Genomic DNA, 13,646 nt, shown 5'->3' with positions numbered 1-13,646 from the left:
ACTTTTGTACTTGGTGTGTGATGGTCCAGTCTTCTATGATGGTGCTTCCCCTCTCTAAAAGAGGTGAATATGCTAAGAAATTTCTTGTCAGTCACTTCTTGGGCAAATTGATTTTAATAGCCAACACTATGGGCCTTTTCTCACGGTCTCTTCTTTCACCACCAGCAGGCTTTGTCACGCCCTGCCATACGTCTGGGCTATTTTCCAGTGCTATTGGAACAAGAACTGACGAATCCCTTTCAGGGTCCCAAGGAGATAATCTTCTGTCATTTCTGATTTGCATAACATTATTTAAAATTTAATGTAATGGCATTAAGATATAGAACACCCCCACTCCCATCTCTGTGCCCACATCTGTTTGCAAGCGTGTGTGTGTGTCCGTGCACAAACTCATGCGTTGGTGCAAAAGCACATTCAGAGCCACAGGAAGACACTTGCTTTTCCCAGTAAAACACAGATTACAACCACACTACATCACAGTAAATGACAAACAGGAAACGGCATGAAGGCAAAATATTATAATCTATATATCTATTACATATATATACAAGACATACAAATACTGATTTAAAGGTTACAAGTCTAGCCCAAAGGAACAAAAGCCAGATACATTTGATTTGTCAGATCTCTATGTGGCCTACTTAGAAAGTTGCAATGGGACTCAATTAAGCTGGAACCAAGACAAGCTGATAAATTAATGTATTAATGAATACACTTGAATGGGAAATGAAGGGATAAGCTAGCTCATTTGTACTAGGCTGGATGGGCCAAAATGGTTTTACTACAATAGCATGCATTCATGTGAAGGGAGACCTCTCATACTGGGGTTATGCAACAGAGCGTGTTAGTTATATCAATGTAGAAAAACGTTTGGAAGTGATGCACAGTACAAGTATGCAAATTCATAGGCAAACACACACTGAAAGATGTTTTAGCAGAGGAGATAGACAAAAAAACAAACACACACAAACATGTACACACATCATACCAATTCTCTGTGGTGGAGCATCTTCCACACATTAAAAATAAATCCATTCAAAGTCAATTTGGGAATGTTTGGTGATGCAGGGGAGGAATACCATCTGAGCTTTGGGAGTTGTGGATTGCTCCCCCTTTCCCTTAGGCTTTCTCTTTGTCTATCTATTTGGTGTGATTAAAAATACAATGATGAATGCATATTTCTTCCAGATGAATAACTTGAAGGGGTTGGCAGCAGATGAATCAGGGAGCAGTATCTGCAGGGAGACTAGCCAGGTCAGTTAGATCCACCATAAACTGCACTTCCTCAGCATGGAAAGAGGGGAAAAAAAGAGGTCATCTGGACAACAGTCCACAGAGCTATGTAGGGCTGGAGTTGATTCACATCAAAGCTGCAGGCACGATTTTGTCATATGACAACTTTTCTTCACGGTGAAAATAGAACTAACCACATTCACCAATCAAAAAGAGATATTTTCACTTTGTTCTTTTTATTTTACCAAACTAGTGTCAAGTCACGTTAGGTCCACATGTAAAAATTGTAAATCTGGGATTTAAAACAAAAGCAAATTTGCCTTCTTTCATGAGAAATCACACAAGATCTGAAAGCCAGCAGTAGCATTAGCTTTATGAGCTACATATTTAACCAACGAATAAATTAATTATAAAGATATACGAGCACTGTGGCTTCTGCTCAAAAAGGATATTATTCATTTCTGTTAATAAAGCTTTAACAACATCTTAGGGACTCTACTCGTCTGTAAAAGTTCTTTATCTCAACAAAATATATGTTAAAATGAACACATTTTCTTACAGCTTTCACACCATATTCCATGAAGCAGTGACAGTTCACAGGCATATACATGCATGTTCCATACATCTATAAATCTAGTGAAGCGGACACCAAACATATGAAACATAAAGGCCTCCCCCAATGGCTGGGGAGGGTCTGGGTTTGAAGAGGAGCATTTGAGGGCTCCTATCCCCAGTGGAGGTTGCTCCTGGAAGGGCTACTGACTGCACCTCCTGCCTTCTTTGCCCACATAAACCAGTCAGAGTGGATCGCCCTCCTCTTCTTACATGTCAACTTCAGACAGCATTCCTCTTGCTGCTTCAAAGCTTTGATACCGAAATAGTCCAGGAAGCCTCTGTCTTAAAAATGCCCAGCAGACCTTGATTTCAGGGATAGAGGGAGGAGAAAAACGAAAGTAGTTGGAAGGAGAGAAAGCCCAGTGAAGCACGAGTGTTACTAGGGGAAGAATATATAGATTTTTTTCAGTTTTATTGTTTAACACAGCAGTTATACCTTTCTTAAAAAAAAAAAGAAAAAGGATTAATTCTTAAATTCAGAATCTAGGCACATCTAACATTTGGTGAACAGATGAAAAGGAACATTACATCAGAACAGGAGTTTATTCGGGTACTTTTACTTGTAAGAGTTTCAGAACATCACCTATACACTTTGTATATGAATATGAATTTAAAAAGAGTGCTTCTATCAATTAAATCTAAAGCTTGATTTAATTATGGACCCCTGAAAAACTGTAGAAATGTATGTAAATAGCAAACACGAGTCTTTGTATTTACTGATCTACTGCTGATTACAATCAATAAAATGACAAATCAGAAGGAGCAGCGGCCGTCTTGAAGTCAGAAAGCCTAAGTTTAATCAGGGTTGTCCACTTTTCTTTTGCACAGAAGCACTTTACCAGCTCAGGTCATTTAATTGAACATGTAATTGAGTTTGTTCTAAGTTGTGATCTCTGAGTCATTTGTGACTGCAGTTGAGTCTGAGAGATGCAGGGATTTTGATATCAGTCAGTTTGACAGGGTTTGTGTGAACATGAGAGCAGACAAATACGAAAAAAACAAAACAACTTAGGGTGGTGTTTTTTCTCTGCAAAACAAATAAACGGTAAATTCTTTCATAAAAATTAAATGATGTTAGTTAAATGTATCTGTTTCAGGCATCACAAGATAAGCCCTACTTTGAAATGAACAAGAGGAGGTATCTGACTGGTAAACCATAGCCACATTATACAATAAAAATAATGTTGAGACTGAAGTAGAGGCATCTGGATGTTAGCTGTAAAGTAAGTGAGGGTGAATGGGCGACGAAGTGTGCATTATCAGAAATTAACCCACTCCGCTTCGCGTCGAATGGTTCAGGCTTCCACGGTGTGCGTTAATTCTGATGCACACTTTGAAGGTCATTAACCCACTTATACCATAATCACGTACATAAGAAATAAATGTTCAACCAGTTTTTAGGATTCTATTCTTGTTATTTTTTCGGTTTGGAACGCGACGTCATGATAACTCCGACCTCCGATCTCGACTGCAGCAGGCAAAGGAAAGGGATATTTAAGCTGGTCATTCCGATGTATTAAATAAAAGCATCAGTTCAGAGAGAAAGTTCACCTCTTACCCCTTGTTTGTGTCCAGATGATGAAGCTAAAGTTTGTTTTAAGCCAGTGCAGTGATATAGGACATTTAAGCCATGTGACCAGAACTTCTTTTTTAGGCGTGCGATTATCACAGTGCGTTATGTAAGGGTTAATGGCCGACGAAGTGTGCGGTTACTACTTTTTAACGCACGCCGTGGAAGCCTGAACCGTCCGACGCGAAGCGGAGGACGGTTGCTTCCGCGAAGTGCGTTAAAAAGTAGTAACCGCACACTTCGAAGGCCATTAACCCGCTTATACCATGGTCACTTACAAAAGCAATACATATTAACCAGGTTTTAGTCCTTAATTCTTGTTTTTTTTTCCGATTTGGATCACTTTTCTCATAAACAGCGTACTATGCGCCGCATCACGTAACATATAGTCCGCGTCGCGCAGCACCACCGCTGCAGTCAAGATTCTGCGATATATCTATGCTGATCGTCCCGATGGGTTGAATAAAGCATCAATTCAGAGGTAAAGTTAATCGCTTACCGCTTGTTTTTGCCCAGATGATGAAGCAAAAGGTTGTTTTACAGAAGCCGGCGCAGTGATACAAATCATTTAAGCTAGCCGACCGGAACTTCTTTTTTCACCGTGCGGTTATCAGGTTTTAACGCATACCCAGCAGCCAATCAGAATCGAGTATTCAACCGGACCATGGTATAAATAAGGGTTAATAGCTGATGAAGTATGCAACCCTCCTTCGCTTCGCGTCGGACGGTTAAGGCTTCCACAGTGTCCGTTAAAAAGTGATAATGCCCACTTTGAAGGCCTTTAACCCGCTTATACCATGGTCACTTACAAAAGAAACAAATAGTAACCAGTTTTTAGTCCTTAATTCTTTTTTTTTTTTTTCCAGTTTACTCCTCATTCATACTTGGTGATGGTAAGCTACTGATGTACCCACAGCTGCCCTGGGGCAGACTGACAGAGGCGTGGCTGCCAGTTCACACCTATGGCCCTTCTGACCATCACCAGGACATTCGTATGCATTCATACACAAGTGTTATGTAATGGTCAAAAACAAGAAGTTCTGGTTACAGAGAGAGTCTGCAACAGTTTAAAAAAATGAAACCTCAGAGGGTCAAATTGTCTGCAAAGGCTTTTTGGTGTGCAAATACATTGCTGGTTCAGCTACCGTGACACTTGTTTCACATTCCCAAGAAATACATGTCGTGGGACCCCCCCCCCCCATATTAGTTATTGTTTCAACAAAGCTCTGAAATATGCATTTGCCTGATAAAGCCTAAGATTTTAGGTACATGTGTGAGTGTGAAGATGACAAAAATGCAATATAGGTACTGATTCTATGGGAATATGATTAAGACATATCTTAAAAAAAATGTGTCTAACCACAATCTACATGTCCTAAAGGCTATGAGTATGACTTGTAGGCAATGGCAGTAGCTGCAGATATTTTTCATCCGGATTTAAAGATTTAGATATGTTAGATATATTAACCAACCAAAATGGTGACATATAAATTTTGTTACTTGAGCTAAAAATCTAAACATAAAAATCTGAATTCCATGGTTCTGTGAGACTTTGCAAACAGTTGCCATCCCATAGCCTCCAATCACCTTGTTTCAGTTTGGCACATCTCTTCTTGATATTGAAAGCTGTCAGAGTGTGATAGCTAGAGCAGGCCACAGGGGGCAGTGCAGTACACAAGAGTTCAGGGGAAAGATTGTCAAAAGACAAAGTTCTTCCTGCTTTGAAGGTAAAGCAATAGTATTTGTAACATGTCATTCTAGGCTACTTACCCCCTAAATCCAAAATGGTTTAATGCTAGCTTACTTAAAGTGAGCTCTGAGAGACAAAAAAAAAGGCCGGAAGGACATTAGACTTAACACACTTTTTCTTAATTTAGATCTTTGGAAGTCCAATCTGTCCTAATAAATTCTATTTTATTTTATACAAAATTTGTTAAAAATTCAGCACTGAGTATAAATTGTACTTAATGTCAGAAACTTTTGTGAACCAATGACTCATACAAAGAAGTCGATGATGATCAGAAAAGCGCAGTGCTAGAAACAGCTAAGATACTGCGCAGGACCCTCAAGCTCGCAGGCCTCTGGTAGAGGACCCGAGCTTGGGTGAGGAACCACCTGCGGAAGGGTGAGAGGGGCGTTTTTATGTAGATATAGACGGACGGACGGACAGATAGATAGATCAAGATGGCCAAATGTAGGAACACCACATACAAACATTTTGGATCAAAATGTAAAACATAAAAAATAATTGTTAAAATGTTTGTATGTAATATTGGCCAAAGAAGAATACATATACATGTTTTCTGTTTTTAAATTTTAACTCAAAAAACATTTGGTGAAAGCAGAGTGGATTTTTGTGTATTCTTTGAAACAGGCAGACTCTGTTCCTTTAAGTGGCTGAACATTTGTATTTTAGAAAACAAAGCTATGTGATCCCCGAAAAGAGTTTGTGTACACAACTCACATTTCTGGCAGTTTCCTCTTTAAGGCGTTGGTGTCACTGAGTGGGGGGGCTCATGCAACATTTCCATCTTCAGGCGTTGTGCTTGCAGCTCATCTTCTATGCAGTGATCCCACAAACTACCAGCATTCCCTTTTCTGCTCCACCGGCCTTTGATAAGAACAGAGAGAAATTAAAATCACAAAGCTGAATTATGAATTCAATGACAAGAGGGTTTCTGAAGACTGTTTCTCTCTTAGCTATTTTCCCTTCTCGCTCCTGCTCTCCTTTGGCCTCCCTAGTACTTTTACTCGTGTTCTTTGGTTCATATTTCTCTCGTCGTACTTCGCTGTATTTCATTTCCTTAAGTTTGTCCTCCTTTTTTTCACAGGATGTTATTGGTTATTCCGTCAGAGCAAGAGCGAAGAAGGGAAAAAAAGTTTCAAATGATGATAACACACAGTTTGATAAAACTGACAAGGGACTCAATTAAAGCTTCCCTGTCAAAGCAGGAGTGATATTTTATTAAGTGGCAGTGTGCCATTCGAAGGGTACATCAAGCGACACATCTGTAGACGAGGCGGCAGCACCAGCCAAATAAGAGGGACACGTGTTGCCACTTTCAGGAAACATCAGTCGAAGCTCAATTCATCACATCTGCTGAAAAATTAAAAGACCTCAATATTATGATGCTCATTTACTTTTTCATGCGCCACCCCCTGAATTTTAGTCTTTCCTTTTTTTTTTTTTACATTTTTTAGCAACACATGCTGGCACAAAGATTTCTGATATAGGCTTTTGTTACATCGCAACAAGTGCAAATTTGATTTTGTTATATCTAAAAAGAAAACGGCCAAAGGTTTGCAATGGAGCTGCAGCGACTCCACTGGGATTTTCTTTTGCACGGTTTACTTTTTAGCAACAGGACAACACCACTGTGATTGTGTTTTCTTCAAGATTTTTTGTATACATAACTTTTAAACCAAATAGCAGTATTTCTTGAAGAGTTTTTCAATTGTTCACTAGAAATATATATTTAAAAAAATATAAGAACAGAAAAATTCTACCCTGCATAACACATGTAAGAAATCTTCATTAAGTTGGTGAGTATGTATGTGAGTATGCTAAAATTCTAATATTATTAAAATGAAACTGTACTGTCTTGTAAAAGGAATGAGGATGATGATGATCAGTGCCCGCTCCCCATCCTGTGCTTTCCCCTGGGCCCACAGCTGCGTACATTTTACAATAAAGCTTTTGGGTATTTAAGGAATGATCTTTTGGTTTCTCGATGGCGCAGCGTCCTGTCTAGTCCTGAAGTCTTGATGATATTGAGTTTTTTTGACCCACTCTTGTGGTGACTTTTTGTTCTTAAACATTTCGGTTCTTCAAACATTTGGATTCGAGTGCGTATTCCTTCTTCTCTCAAGCCGTAACAAGGATTCCTATAAATCTTGCATCTATCTAATATTTGAAAACTTTGACGGGATACCAGTTAAAAAGAAACTCATCTCCTATTTGCCAATTGGAAGTCTGTCTACCTTTGCATTTATATAAAGTTGCATTGAGAGCACACCACCATCTTTGACATAAAAAGACCATGCTCATCATTTAGAGGACTTTTTGCCTGCATGCAGCTGCCTTTGTTGTTGTTGCTCTTTCGGCTTTTCCCATCATGGGTCATTACAGCGAACTAGTCGCATGGTCAACTTGGCAATGTTTTATGCCAGATGCCCTTCCTGACGCAACCCTCTCAAAGCAACTGGGCTTGGGACCAGCACAGAAGTAGAGAAGGGAACAGGGAGCAACCTGGAGTTGAACCCTGGTTTCACGGATGGAAGGTGCTGCAAACCAGCACGAGCTAAATCGGCTCCTGCTTGCATGCAGCTGCCTTTGTATTTGCATATTTTGCCAGTATTATGCTCATCCTTCAGCAAGTTCAATGCTACTATAGATGAAGTCATTTCCTTATAGAGGGCCAAAGCAGTGGCAGGGTTAAAAAGAAAGTGGTGCTCCCATCTGCCTGCAGAAGTCTTGGTTTTACAGGGAGATGAAACTTTAATTCTCAAGTCCCCCTTGCAGCAGACGCATGCTTTTGCAGGATGTGATATAGCTAAGAAAGAAAGAAAAAAAAAACAAAAAAACGTGCCCCCATCTCCTACACACTCACCCTTTGTATAAAACTGTGTGTGCATGGTTTACATGTCGCTGCACACTTTTGCAGTTCTATATTCCACTGTACCCACAATATATGTGGAATGTTTTTGTTTGCCTGCACGCCTTCATCTCCACAAATGCACAAGTGTGTGAAGTCGGGGCTGACACTTGCTTGTGCAGGAGCTCAGTGCTGACCATACATAGTCTGTTTCATCTAGAACAAAAGCTCCGATGGATGACACAAAAGGCCAGGTTCAAAAGCATTGCAGGCATCAGGAGTCCAAGCCTAGATACATGAAACAATCAGTGTAAACTTGTCTGCAACTAAGAGGGCTGGGATGCACCTACAACAATGCTCTGCATGCTCAACTACAGACATTGTTCTGTCCAAGATAAAAGCACAGAACAGATCAAAATGATGCTTGTGATTAGTGCAAAAAAGATGTTGCTTTGTGCTTCCTATTATCATCCTATAGCAATTACCATCTGCCCTTTGCTGCAAGTTACACAAAAACACATAAGCTCACTCGTCACAATGACAGCTACAGCTAAACCAAGATTCAATGTTACACTGACACGTTCCAGCAATGACGAGTAAAAGTGTTTTGATGAGTAAAAGTCCACAGACATTCCTATAATTATCTGTAGGTCTTGGTTTGCTTTTCATGCTCTCTCTTTTATGTCTTGCCTGTTCCTTTTTTCTTTTAGGACTTTCTTTAGAATATTTATGACTGACAGAACTGCCCTTATTAAACAAATGAAAGTCGCACATCCAGCATTACAAGACTTTCAAATCTAGGTTTGAAGTTAGGCCTCATCTCACTTTGCATGCCAGCTCAGATCCAATTGAGTTGGCAATTGTGAATGCGATGTTTACATTCAGCCACAATAAACTGTGGTTGTAGATTTTCAACAGCAAATATTAATGTAAGCAGTTTCTGTGAGCTGTAATTATAAGATATTTTCCATTCAAGTTCTCCATCTCTGTTAATCTAAAAAAAAAAAAAAAAATGTAAATCAGATGTCAGACCACAGTTGGGACCACCAGAAATCACTTTTTTTTTTTTAGTGGCCGACTAAGTAACAATACCTAACTATAGATATGTGAAACATTAGGACAAAAATCTGGATTTTGTTAGCATTTAACCACAAACCCCTTATAATCAAATTCCTGAAAGCTTTTTTTAAACAATACAAAAATTTGTTTGAACATGCCTTTCAAATATTTTTTTTCCCAATATGTTTTTTTTATCCAAGTTAAAAGAAAAACTGTATAAACATGTCATTGCAAATGAATCACAAATACCTCGACTTCGACTTTGTGAAATCATGCTATTTTGCAGTAGCTAAGCTTGAGTACACTTTATACTTAATTTTGCATCTTTTATAAAGACAAATATCTTGTGTGAGAAATAAAACATTACAAATGTAAGGCCAACTTACAGCAACTCTTTTTCAGTATTTGACTTTTATTCGCCTTGTAAAGAAACCATACTTAACACAGTGGTGTCAATGAGTACAGAATCTAAAGCAAATGAGATGGAAACTTGATCCAGAGATAGGGCTATGAAACAATCTCATATACCTTCTAAATACAAAAACCTACAAATGTCTGAAAAACCTATAGGTATTAATCAAAGAAGATAAACAGAGGAAGCTATCATCTGCTCTGAAATTGTTAGTGATTCAGTTCAACGGGCAGATCATGAACAAACTTGAATGAATTCATCAAGTGCAGTCAGAAATGCCTTTTTGTGTAAAGAAAATGTTGACTTGCTTTGCTAGGAAGAGAAATCTGAAAGCTACGTAAAATATGTTTAACTGACGAATAACTTTTTTTTAATTGAAATATAATCATCACAAAACTCTCGCAGAGACAACCACACAATGATACAAGGCAAAACTCTTCACAAGAACAAAGAACAAAAAAAACAAAAATGTATACAGGGATCCCTCGCAATATCGCGTTTCATCTTTCACGGCTTATGCTTCACAGATTTTTTTTACAGTGTGGTGAGAATGGCCACTGAACTTCATCGCACGGCACAAGAATGTGACCCTTTGATGAGTCGTTCATTGCAGTTCTCAAATATAATCAAAGGTGGCATATCCGTTTATAAAAATCTTCTTGCTCAGAAAAAGAAAAAGAAAGAGCGCCAACAACTACCCATCACAATGTTCTTCTCTAGGAGAAAGACTCCTGCGCCTTCAGTAAAAACAGACGCTACAGGGGAGCGGAGTCAGGACGAAGAAGAACAGCTGGGACTGTGAAATACGCAAGTGACAATGTTTCCAACCTTGTATTACTATTTTAAAATTAATCTTTTAAACAAATTTTGGGCTTTAAAACAGGTTTTGATTTTTGGTTTCATTCTATAGTTTGGTATTGCATTGTAAAATAAAATAAACAAATAAAGCTGACTACCTCACGGATTTCACTTTTCGCGTTTTATTTTTGGAACTCAACTCCTGCGATAAACGAGGGATCACTGTACATATCTAAAAAACTTTCAGCATAAATAAAATTCAAGGCAATCAACAATCTAGACCCTATATCAGTAACCATTTTGTAGCAGATTTACAAATGTCATCAATGAAAGGACTTGAGTTCTGAATACATTTCAATGAGGATAAATACAGTTTGACTTCGTTCTTTAAACACAGGAAATTCGGCCGATCTTTTTTCCACTTTTTTTTATGAATATGGTATTTTCCCAAAATCAAGAGGATGTTCACTAATTTTGTTGTCTCTTTGGCAACTTACTGTTATAAAACAAAGTATATTTTTCTGTGAATTGTATGAGGTTAATTCTTTGACTTAGCCAGTTATGAAAACCTTGCCAGAATCTTTGGATCACTGGACATTAAGGTGGTCCTTCCAGAGGGCTACATTTTCAAATTGATACTTTTTCAGCTACAACCCCTGAAATTTGTTGGAATAGCTGAAAAAACTTTCCTTGTAAATTTCTTTCCAATTCCAATTACATTTACCCCTCCCTCAATGAGACTGGTATGGTGCCTCAGCAGAAGACTAAGGACAACTAAGCTGGCTGCCAATAGATGGGCTTAGCAGTCTCAAAGTGAACACTAACAAATATTTGGGACAGAGACTGTAGATTGGATATGGAATATGAATATCGCCTTTTTTAAGATTTTTTTTTTTCACATTTAGACAACAAACAGGAATACTTAGTTCTATAATGGATGTTTTGAATGTTTACAATTTTCATCATCATTGATATTTGTTCTTTTTCATACATGTAGAATTGTAGATTAAATTGTTTGAGATCAGTTCTGATGTTAAAAATTTCATTCTAATTTAATTGTTACATTGTTTTTATTCCTTGACAATGCGCACCCATAGGGGCCGAAGGGGAAAACTTTAAGGTCACTGAGGGAGGGGTAAATATTGTCCAATTGAGACAAAAATTCACAAGGAGAGTTTTCTCAGCTGATCCAACCAACTTCATGGGTTGGAGCTTAGAATATCCAACTTCCACTTTTAAGGACCACCCTACTGGACATGAAAAAAAAAAAACAGGTGGGGCTGTATGACAGAAATCACACGGATCAACCTCAAAGCCAAATCTACTCCTCAATGTCTCTGCCGATGGGTAGTAATTATTTATAATTTCGAACTGCATTTCTTTAATTTTGGAGACCACTGGTCATTTTATGAATTTCCATAGTTGAGCACCCGATGTGACAGGTGTCTCAAACTGACTAATAACTAATGCACTATCCAATAGTTTATAAAGAAAATTAAGTATTTTGGACAACTCTTCTTTTAATTTTTCTACATAATGTCTACACTACATGAGGGATTTTGTTGCTGGCAAAAGACAATAAGGTAATAAAGTTTACATAATGTCTATCCCATGAGTGGTGTGTATGTCTTATGAATGTCTATCTCATGTGTATATGTGTTATGTAGAATAGCCCTAAGGGCTAACTCAGATGGACAAAAATCCAATCCTGCAAAGCCTGAAGAAAAAAAAAAAGTCATTAATACAAATACTAATAAAATAACAAATGCAGTCATTTCATGCAGACTAAAATAACTAATTGCATACATATATATTTGTGCAGAAGAACCCAACAGACCTTTAAGTTATGCAGTAATCAAACAAAGGTTGATACAAACTGACAAGGAGCCCAGCAATCTGGCAACCATCTGGAAGATGTGCCTGTCAGTCAGAGAGGTAAAAAGAGAGGGATAGCTGAATCCTAAGTTAACCCCAGACTGGGAAAAGAGGTAAAAAAAAAGACAGCATGAAGCAAAAAGAGAGACAAGAAACAAGAAGACAATGTGAGCTAGAGGTTAACGAAAACAACAACAGAGGAAAGGTCCAAGGGTTATAAAGACAGGTATGAAGACTACAGAGTTGATCAGGACACTGCTAAAGATGGTGGGGTCAAGTATTCCTGACACTGACACAATGTCAGTTACAGGAGCCTGTTTCTGACAGCCTGGGTGAAGACAATTGTCAGAGGTATCACATCTCAGCTTTACAAATAACCATGAAACTCCCTCTGCTGAACATCTACACAAACAGCCATGCACATCCACAAAATAACACAACAATTTGCAGAGCTTTTCATAAGCACCAAGCACACCAAACTGAGCAAAGGCTTGCAGAAATGCCCAATTTTTCTTTGTCAAACAACCAATGCACACTTCATTCAAAATAAACTCATGGAAAACATAAACTGTTGCCTTTGTTATTATTATTTTGCTGTTGTTGAATGAATTATCGTGCTGAATAACTGGATTGGCAGCACACCAAGACTTCAATCAAAAAGTTCTCGAAGTAGTTACGCTATCCGCTGGATGAATTGCAACTGCTTCTCTCTGCAGATGGGGACACAGTAACCAAGCGAACAAGAAGAAATCCGACAAGACTGTGATATGAACGAAAAATGATGCCTCTTCCAGCTCGCACTGTGCTTTGATCCGCTCCCTCCAGTGGTTAAATTGGGTTTGATTTTGCCCGACTGTATTATACGTATTCTTTTTCTACTTTAAAATCCAAGTTTGATTTCACATTGTTCTCCACCTAAGTTATGTATGACAAATGCCTGGGGCCAAATCACCATCAAAGCACCACATTGCCGGAACACAGCGCTTCCGAGCTTCTTAGTGATGACAGATGTCACTTTTGAAGTGAGCAAGGGGATGAAAGTGGCGGAGATGTGACGGGCGGCATGAGGATAGTTTCTCCGCCATGACCTGCCATCATCAGTGCCGCTGAGGTGCAATGAGAAGAGACTGGATGAGCTTAGAGGCTTTGACGACCGCCTTGGGTGTCTGCCTTAGTGTCCAGCAGGGAGCTGGTCTTACATGTCACATCCACCTTCCCAGCAGGTTGCCAGCACCAAACCTGGCAGCCGGTCCACCAGCCTGCAAGATTGCTAGTCAGCCAGCCGGCAAGCCTTCATTCCCAAGCAACCCATTTGGGATGGAGCTGTCTCCATTCTTTGCACTTGCTTTTCTGCCAGTGTGTTCATCAGGGTATATAGAGAATGACTAATCTGAGTGAACCAGCAGGCTGGAATCAAAGGGCCACTGGCTTCTCTTTTCCTTGTGTTCGGCAGTGCTCACCTGGGTAATATCCCTGGTGTGACAGAGCA

The 13,646-nt window shown here is 39.0% G+C and overlaps 1 long non-coding RNA gene across 1 annotated transcript; it reads right to left on the bottom strand.

Annotated features, from left to right (window-relative positions):
- Positions 1 to 503: 503 nt before the first annotated feature.
- On the bottom strand, positions 504 to 7,621 carry LOC110013782. Its single transcript, XR_002872991.1, has 2 exons — positions 5,883 to 7,621; positions 504 to 2,150 (listed from the first exon to the last, which is right to left on the bottom strand). It is a non-coding gene; the product is annotated as an uncharacterized LOC110013782 (long non-coding RNA).
- Between the last annotated feature and the right edge of the window lie 6,025 nt (positions 7,622 to 13,646).

This window comes from Oryzias latipes, chromosome 3, assembly GCF_002234675.1.
Source record: "Oryzias latipes chromosome 3, ASM223467v1".
Lineage (NCBI taxonomy): Eukaryota > Metazoa > Chordata > Actinopteri > Beloniformes > Adrianichthyidae > Oryzias > Oryzias latipes.
This window is presented reverse-complemented; position numbering and strand designations above follow the sequence as displayed.